Raw genomic sequence first — 10037 nt, 5'->3', positions numbered from 1 at the left:
AGATACTTTCCCAGAGCCATTGGCTGTAAGCTGCATAGATCATTGCAACATCCCTTACCACCTGCTCCAAGCATGGAACTAAAATCAAGCTGGGCTTAGGCAGAGATGAAGGTACAGAGCAGTTAAGTGGTGCTTGGGGTGCTCTATGTGTAAGTGTGTACGTGTTCATGGGGGTTAAAGGCAGCACAGAAATGTCCAGGGCAATTCAGTGCAGGGTGCAAGAGCAGGCATGTGCTGTGTCCCATGTGGAGCCTGGGGTCAGTTCCATGACTTGGAGTAGGTAAATGGAAGGCAAAGAATATTAATTATCTCTGGTAATGTCTGCAATTCCCTCAGCTTTCACAAGGAGCCATTGTAGCTGCGGATCACTGCAGCTATAGCAGTAAACTGCACTGCTTAAGAGCCCAGGCTTAGCCTTGTCTTTAATACAGACTTTCTGTGTAATCCCAAATTCCATAAATAGGTCTCAGTGCCATAGCACTCCTTCAGCAGCTGTTTTCCAAAGGCCAGAACATTCACATCAGGCATTGAGGTCAGCTGGAGCTGGCAGCATTCAGCATCTTCTTAAACAAGGTTTGGCCTCCCAGAAGCCGCTTCATCCAGAACAAGAGGATACTCTTGCAGCCATTGTCCAGAATAACACTTCACCTTGGTTCCTCCAACTTTAAAATAGGAATAAAAAGCCAGGACAGAACCCTTTGGGTGGATTTGGTTGCCTAGGTATGGGTTCCTAGTGCTTTTTGGAACACCTTGGGTATGCATCATGCCTGCCAGGTGATGATAAGAAGCTTATAGACCCATGTATTTCTGAGATGGCAGTTGGAGGCCGGGCAGATACCCCACAGACCTACAATGACCAGATGTCTACATTCAGGGAACTGACCCTCCCTTTCTTAAGGTCTACGAGGTGCTAAGACATCCCCATAAAGAACTCCGCAGAAATGTCTACATAAAGACATATTTTATACAGCCAACCCAGCTGATTTCTTCTTCACCTGTACTGTAGACAACTCTCAGGCAGGTTTGCTCTCACTGGCACATGTTAGGAGGAGTGCAGGGAACCCTCTGCCACCTGGGTTTTTCTTCCACAAATAAAAGCTAAGCCCAAGGGTTTTTACGACCTTTAAACAACTTGCTCCTGCATCCCAGCTGCAGGCAGTCCACCTGGTCAGGGTGTTTGCTGGAAGGAAAAAGCTACCTTCTGTGAGAGATCTGAAGGGCTTTTGTTTCCACATCGGATCTCTTGTTTGAGAGTGCACGCAACACCTCCAAGAAATGTAAAAGGGAAAACTATGGCCCCCGTGGAATTGACGAAGCTGTAAATCCAGAGAAAATCTTCCCGTGTCGTTTACGAGCCCGCACATCAGATACTGGCCTCTCGTGCAGAGTGGCTTGGTCCAGGCACATTCCTTCCCCTCCTTCCCAGTTACAGGAGCAGGGGATGTTTGCTGTGGTGTTGTTCTGGGAAAGGGGATTGGGAGAAAAAACGTTTATGTCCTTAGATGGACACCCTACAGAAATGCATTTTGTTCCTCCTCATAAGAAAAACTAGTTAGCTATAATCTGCTAGGTGGACATAGGAAGAAAGACCATGATAACGTCCTAGATTTAGCATTCTAGGACCAATCCTGGGACCCCTCTTTACTCTGAATTCTCTGGCTTCCTGGCGCATGCTGTCCTGGCATTTCTACCATTTTGGCTTTTCCCATGAGGTTATTGATAGGCATTTTATTGCACGGGGATACTGCAGTCAGCTCCTGCTGGAAGAGGAAGGTTCAATATTACTCTTGTTTCCAAGTATTCTTGACTTTATCTTCAGGGTAGACATTTACTGTTCCATAAATTCCATCTGCAGTTTTTCATACTTTTCAGGAACTGGAAAAACCTCTTTATAATCAGGGGTGGGGTGAGGAATGAAGCTGTGTTTTGTTTTTCAGGGAGAGTGGTGCAAGATTTTTAAAAAGTAGAGTCTATATCCTACAGTTCTTTATTTCTACTGAAGTTTCTGGTTCCCTGCTAAAATCAAATGATGTGAGATGTGCTTGGAACTGCTGAGATCAGTGGGAAGTTAGGAGCTCCACATCCTTGTTGGAGCTGAGCCCAGACTCTTGGCAACATGCCGAGAGGGCATGCTGTAGGAAGTCTCAGCCATGCTTGCCCTCCACCCTTGAGCATCTGCTCTTGACCATGGCTGGAGAGAGAATTCTGGGTTACATAGACCTTTGATCTGAAATAATGAGGCCTTTGTGCTGCTCTCATGCATCTTCCTCTGGATTCTTTGCATCTGTAAATGTCATAGTGCCTGTTAGCTGGTTGTGCTCTGAGAGTGAAGTCCTCCCTCTCTGTAACACACCAAGCTCGGGTCCAACACCAGTACTGTCCCCAGACACCACCAAGGGAGCTGCATCAGGGCAGGATGAGATCTAATCCACTGGGTGGGCTTGTGTTGGGCACTTCATCGCACATGGGGAATTTCCAGCTGCAAAGCTCTAACAAATGTCAACACCTCTGTGCTGTGTTTGCTCTGTGGAGCGGGAGCAGGGCCAAGGATCGGGCCCTCAGCCTGGAATATGCTGTCGCTGCTTCGTATACGCACTAAATTAACACGCACCAAAAAAAGCTGTAAGTTAACTGTGCTACAGATGTTGGGGAATTGACTGTATGCAAGTGTGAAGGGGGTGACTGTGCCAAATTTAAACACCTATTTTATTTCTTTGTGTGAGGCTGATGTTCCTAGAGCTTAGCTTAATGTATATGTCACGAAACAAGACAACTCTCACATTTCTCATGAGAGAGAAGGTGCGGGGATTTACATACATACAGGCATTTTGAGCAAGGTGTCTTTCCTGAAAATGTGAGCAATCACTGTAAATGAGGAGAAATGCAAAACTGTCTCATGTGTTTTCTTCTAAGTTGCCTTGTAGTTTAGATCTCAGGGGTTTTTACTCAATGAAGAAATTCTTGAGGAATGAATTCCTGCAGACATAAAGTTACGAATATACTATTTTTTCTGAGGTCAGTAATTTTGAGCAACTCCTGAAATCAAGATTACAAACCCTTCTCTCATGGTCTCGTCAAATGTTTACCATTTGCACAACTGTGTTCCAGTCTGGTCAATTAAAATCATGGCTGAACTTCTTGAAAAGAAATTCAGTCTGGATGAGTCCCTTACCTGTATGGCAGGTTGAAAATAACATGCCAAACTGCCTTTGGTGAGCAAGCAAAGCCACAAATGCTTAAAAATATAAAGTCCCCTGCACATCAGCAAATGTCAGTCCCTATTTGTGAACTGAAATATGAGGAGAGCAACATTTTTGGGACTTATGATATAGGACAGTGAAAAAATATGGGCATTTATCATTTGGTTATGTGGGTCAAAGAGGAAATAGAAACCATCTCCAGAGAGGACTACTGTAAAGTAGTATATAAGTATAAGTAGAATTTTTACACTCCAGAAGGGAGGAGTTAAAAATAGAGACATTAAGAAAAAAAGATTTCTGATGATAAGACGTATTGGACTATAGAAAGGCTTCTTGAGGGAAGAAATAGAAGCTGAGTCTCTAAAAACTTTGAAGCAGAGATTGAATACAAAAACAATAAAACTTCAATCAGAAATGGCCCTGCACTGTAAGAAAAAAAAAGGGCTAGATGGCTTTACTGTAATTCTCCATGTCTTGTAACTGAATGACTCTCTGATGCTCTTTGTGGACTGTTGAAGTTTTATAAGCAGCTGGGGATCCATTAGGTTGAAAGATACTGTGGGAGTACCAACTGGTCTCATTCTCTCTGTGTTTCAGCATGTATGGTGATAATCTCCTGAAACATACGCTCACACCCAAATTCTGAAGCAGAAGTTAGGAAGAATAGCTACAGACACAAGGCCAGACCTACTCAAAAAAGGAGAAATGAGGAGCTGATACTTCTGCTAACATACTGGGGGAGAGACAGGTCACGGGTGTGTACTTCAGGGACTCATTTGTGGGCTAGTATTTCCCTCTAAATGAGCAAAGTCTTAGGAGCTGGCTTTGAAAACCTTGGTTTATGCAATTAGCTGTTGATTATAAGATCCAGTAAGGCTCTGAGTAAAACACAACTCCGGCAAGTAAGCTAATGGTAGGATTTGGCACGTCCCAGTCTCCTGTATCCCAGTTAGGTCTGGTCCTGTAATACACATGTCCTTGTTGTGTGAGTGACATGTATGTTAAGTGATGTTAATGATTGTTTATTGCAAACTAAACATTTTTACCATCTGGCAACTTTAGATGACGAATGTCAGAACAGTTCCAGCAAAAGAAATGTTTCCATCACCATAAATAAGCTGTTTGTTGGATCTTGTGTCAATGTGAGATTAATACAGCTGCCTGTCGCCCAGAGAACAAATCTGTAAATACAAACTAGATTTAGTTTACATTATCTGCCTCTTCAGCCCTCCGTGTATCCAGAGTACATGCTGCCCAGGCAGTAATGCCTGCTCTGGCACACAGCATGCTATCCTTCCCTTCCCCCGGACAAAGCCTCCCACCTGATTGTTTTGGGGATTTTGTGCTCCTTTTTATCCTACCTGTTACTCTGGGCTTTTATGTGATGTAACTCCGTGGTTACTCTTTTCTAAAATGGCTATATTCATGGTTTTAATTGACTTTAGGACTCAAAACAACACTAAGGTAATGAACTTCGAGCAGCCTGGTCTAGTGGGAGGTGTCCCTGCCCAGGGCAGGGGGGCTGGAACTAGATGATCTTTAAGGTCCCTTCCAACCCGAACCATTCTGTGATTCTATAACTTCTCAAATTATAAAAACGGGTTTAAAAAATTCCAATTTTCAAACTTCCCGAATATTCACAGAAAGGGTTTTTTTGTTTGTTTGTTTTTTAAAAAAAAAAGACATTTGAAAACCAAAAGCAAATAACAAAGAAAGTTCGAGGAGAGGCTTTCACGGTGTTTGACTTTCAGCCGGTGCCCGGGCTCCGGTCACTAGAGGGCCCCCCAATACACCGAACCGGCCGCTGCCTCCTCCCTCGCCTTCAGGTCCCCTTGCGGGGGGGGTTACGGGGCCATGCCGGGGGGGGGGGGCGGGTACGGACCTGGCTTTTGTGTCTCTGAGGTTGCACATACCTCAGGGTTTTAATTGGGATCAGGGATGTGCTTTTGGAGTGGGCTTCTTGAAGGCCTATCCCTATTTACTTTGCATCGCAGAGCTGGCTCTGAATGCGTGAATTAGATCGCTTTGAGGGGAAACAAAGTCGTAAAATGAACTCCAGAAGGGCAGGTACTACAGTTGCTAAAGAGGAATTCAGTCCTTAGGACAAGACTGCAGCTAGACTAAAGGGAACTCTTGAAATGGGATGGAATAACCGCTTTGCTCTATAGATCTGCTCTTCACCGCGCAAGTTGCTAATATAGAAAAAGCCATGAGGCCCCTAGACTTTGCTGAGGGAGAAGGCAGATGGAAAGTTTGTTTCAGAGCCTGTAAATCCCCAAAGTGTATAGATATTTGGGTTATGCTGTTTCATTTGTGCCTATCTTAAAAGCAAATAATAATAAAAAAAGATCCCAAGAGACATGTGACTCAATTAGTCAAAGGAAAGCCTGAAAGAAATGAGATGGGTGCTATAAGGAGCTCTGACCATCTTGACCTGGCCATCAGGCTAGATCTTTTCCCTGCAGACTCAAGTCTGTTCAGTTCTGGTGCTTTGGTCTCCTGTGCGTCAGTTTCCCATGGAGGGAGTGCAAAGGCAGTGCTGAGCTTGGCCCTGGCCAAGCCTCTGAGGTGCCTCTTCTTGCTTGGAATAATGAACCTTTATTGTTGAGGTCTAGGTTCCTTGAAGTGGCCTGCAAGGTCAATGAACCTGAACACTCCAAGCAAAACCCAAGCAAAGCCACACAGTTTTAAACACTCTCGGAATAAAATCCCCTCCACAGCGTCGGCTTAGTGCTCAGGGAGAGAGGCAGAACACGCCAAACTTGGCTCTGCTTTCCCCCAAGCTTTCAGGAAACCCCTCACAGGGAGGCCAAGAGCTACGTTCATAACAAAACTTAAACCCAAGCAAAATTTATCACGTTTTGAGTTTCTTCATGAAAGGTTAGACCAACTCGGGATGTTCTCTGCTGGGATAAGAGGAGAGATGGATTCTGCCCTTAAGGGCCAATTTCACATCCATTGAAATCGCATGCAAAACTCCCAGGGAAGCAAGCTTAAAACCTTTAAACACTGTTAGAAAAGCAGCTACCACAGCTCTCTGTCACTCTAGTTAACCATCTATAAACAGTTACTCACCTGACCTCTATTTGATCTCTCCCTCTGCCCTCCAAGGAATCTTTCAGGGCCAACACACATTATGGATATCTCTGTGCACATGAACATTTGAGGCTATTTTACTGTAACGAGAACAGACCTCTTGCAATTCTATCTGTAACCTGCTTATTTGGGGAGATTATTTTTTTCCTTTCACAGAGCAGACAAATACAACAAGACACTTCTCTTAGTTTATACTGCTTTGTTGCAAATACTTAATGCCAAAAGTCCTGTTCACTACATATGTAAAGGATGAGCTTGGAACTTGGACATGGCAATAAGGAGGGAAAATAGTCTTAGTGCTTGAAACAAGAAGGTCAAAGCCAGGAGTCAAGAATGATCTTCAAACCACTTTAGGGTTGTCCTCTTCTAGCTGCTGCTTGGATGCTCAGCAAGACTGCAAAGCCTTCAAGCTTTCACCTGATTAAGTCTTGGGGGGGGGGGGGGGGATAATGTAGGAATATCTCAAGAATAAGACTACTATTAAAAAAAAAATTCTTAAGCAAAACAAGAATAACAGTAATATGGAGGTAAATCTAAGGGCATATAGTCAGTAATAGAAGAAAGAAGAACTTTTTATGGATGCCTTTATTAATATTATTTTGAAAGTATGATAAATCAAAGAATTTCAGAGTTAAGTTACAAAAGAATATAAATACATAAGAATATTGGAATACTCAAAATCTCTTAAAATCTCTCTTAACCCTGCACCCTAAGGATACCATGCAATAGTTAATGTTGATTTTAACGTCTTAGCTTCTTTCATTTCCTTCCCATCACAGCATCATACTATGTGGAAATAAGCAGCTTAAGCACGCTTTAAAAAACATATCTTTAAAAAAAAAAAAAGAAAAGACCTGCACCTAGAGACAGAGATATTAAACTGCTGTAGTCATTATCATGTGGGCTAATGGATGATGTTACAACAAGGCAGAGATAAGGTCGATTTGGTGTCTTAGTTGTGCAGTCCCACAGCCTAATACATATAGATTTCCTGAATCTAATTATCCTTAACTCTAGATCACTGATTTTCCTGGTGTTAACACGCTTGGTTTGTAATGTATTTTACTGCAGATTGCTGAGATGCACTGTGAATCTTAACTCCACTTAAATATAGATTCTGCGTGAACACTGTGGCCATCCAAAAAATGATGCGTTTAGTTACAGATAAGTATTCCAGGAAATATTAAGGAAGATCACAGTCAAATACTATTAGTGAGAACAAGATTAAACAGGGGTATTATTTTCCCGAGCTGAGACATTTAGTTTAATTCTTAACTCACAAAAAAAGTTTCTTAATAACAATGAGTTGTGTTGTACTGGCCAGAAATCGCTTACTTTAGTCATAATCTGTGGGGATTTAAAACAACTTCAGATAATAATGATTTCATTGCTGGGTTATGCCAATCTAAAATTTTAAGCAACAGAAATGTTGCCATCTCCCCATTTAAGAGGAAATGTAATTTGATACAAACACACTAAAAATTTGGAATATTGCATTATTAAAAAAGGCTGTCTCAAGCTGTGTTGAAATCAACAGTAGGTCTGTTTAAGGTTTCTGAATTCATCCTTTCTTTGTCAGCATTCAGATAAAAGATTAAATGTACTGGCTATTAAGGAGTTCTGGCTGCAGCTGGTTGCTGGGGGTGGGGGATCAGCCACCCAGCTCATCGAGGGGTGCAGGCTGGATTTTTTGAGCATTCAGATAAACACTGGTCAATTCTGTGGGAGTTAACATTAAGCTGAAACGAACTTTTCATGGAATTTAACACTTGCCTAGTCATTCGACTTTCCTTTAAATGTACAGTTAGTTCAGATTTCCATGAGTTCATAATTCTAGATTTGGGGGGCCAAACCATAAGACCCCCGTTGAGGGTTTTCTCCTTGTTTTGACTTGCTTTGTTGTTTTGTTGCTGTTTAAATCTTAAGCTCAGAGTCGTCGTACCGTAGGCAGCAATTTGCTCTTGGCAGAAAAAAAAAAATCGCACTTCATAAAAATTGCTCGGTGTTCAGATGAGCTCGGTTATTGTATGAATAATTCTTCATCCCAGTAGCGGGAACACGCCAGGGAAGCCGTGAAGGCAGCCCCACGGTACAAGGCTGTATGTCGGTCAGGTCTCCCGTCCCTCTCTCGCCCCGCAGCCCCTCTCGGCGCTTGGCTTCGCTCTGACCCGAAGCAAAACTCCTCCGCTTGAGGATGCCCAGCGGGGGAAGTTCTGGGCACGGAGGCCGGGCTGCTCCGGTAAAATTGCCCTGGCAAAATAACCCACTAGAGAAGATACCTATGGGGGTGTGCGTGCGTGGGGAGGAGGGAAACAGAACGCAAAATACAGGCGGTTCGCCCGGCAGCCGTCGAAGCGGGCAGTCCAGCACCGCGGGGTCGCCTTGTCCCCTCCCCGGGGACTTTGCCCGGCACCCGGACGCTGGCAGCGGCGGAACCCCGGGACCTCCCCGCCGGGGTCTCCCCTCCCGGCGCCTGGAGGTGGCACCCCGCCGCCAACCGAGCCCCGGGACCCCCCCCGCCCCGGGACCCCCCCTTCCTCGCCGTGGTCCCCCCTCCCGGGGCGGGAAGCAGCTCCGCGCCGCCGCATCGCGCCGCTGCCGGGACTCAGAGGAGCCGGCCCCGGTCCTCGCTGCCGCGGAGGGTCGTGAAGGCGATAGAGGGATGCTGCCAGATGCAGTGTCCCGCGTACTCCTGCTCCCTTCTCCTCGGGAGACTTGATCTCCCACGCAGAGGCGTCTGTGGCAGAGGGGAGGGACAGCCGAGGCGCACGGGGAGCAGAGGCATCCTCCTGCCGTGAGGAGGAGGGTGCAAGCCCCGTTTGAAGCTGGCTGCACTCGCTTATCCAGAGGTGTAGGGAGAGCCCTCGTATCTACGTGCCGCATCTCTTCGAGTCAGCTCTGAAAGCCTGTCCAGGCGTTTCCTGGGATCCGACCAGTTTTCCCCTTCAGTTACAACACGTGTGCGTATCTGAGGATGCCGAGGGGGAGACTGCTTCTCAGATTTAACTCTGATCTCATTCTGCATCCATCCAGTCGCTTTGATTAGATCCTTGGACTGCTATTCTCTGTGCCTGTAGCAACAGAAAGACGCACAATAGTGTGCCTTTTATGTGAAGGGCAGTGTGGATGTCCCCATGTGCCAGCCGGAGCACTCCTAGCAGCGCTCCTAGCAATGTTTGCAGTGGGATTAAGATTCACTTCTCCCATCCCTGCAGGGTGTCACAACAGTCATAGCAGTTGTAGCCAGGCTTACGGCACTAGTTACAATTACTGGCACTTTCAGTGCATCAAGTTCCTGCGCTACTGTGCTAGCTTACCTAAGAGAAAGGGGGGAGAGCAAGACCAGGCTAAAGAAATTGATAAGCAGGGGCAAAGAAACACAAATAACTAGATTTAGGAGGGCTGGATGTGAGAATAAACTTTGCCAATTCATGGCCCAGTGTTGGTGTCAGCGTTTCCCCCACTGTCAGAAACAAGATCCCCTGAATGAAACATCCACAGGAGCAGGATTTGGGCCCCTGTTTCCAACCTCATGAGCTGTGGCTGGGAGAGTTTGAAGTTACCCACTGTATAAACGGACCGTGCTGTTGTCTTTGGTGGCATCGTGGACATCATCGTGGTTTAAATACCTCCTGACCAGGATTAGCTTTACCCACTCGCCCCCCTCTCTGTCCCAACCTTACCGAGGGCGCCTGTTTTAAATGCAGCCGAGGGGTCCAAATTCAATCAAAGCCTCGATGT

This window comes from Larus michahellis, chromosome 6 (assembly GCF_964199755.1).
Source record: "Larus michahellis chromosome 6, bLarMic1.1, whole genome shotgun sequence".
NCBI classification, from domain to species: domain Eukaryota; kingdom Metazoa; phylum Chordata; class Aves; order Charadriiformes; family Laridae; genus Larus; species Larus michahellis.
The sequence above is the reverse complement of the archived record's forward strand: the minus strand, read 5'-3'. Positions refer to the sequence as shown.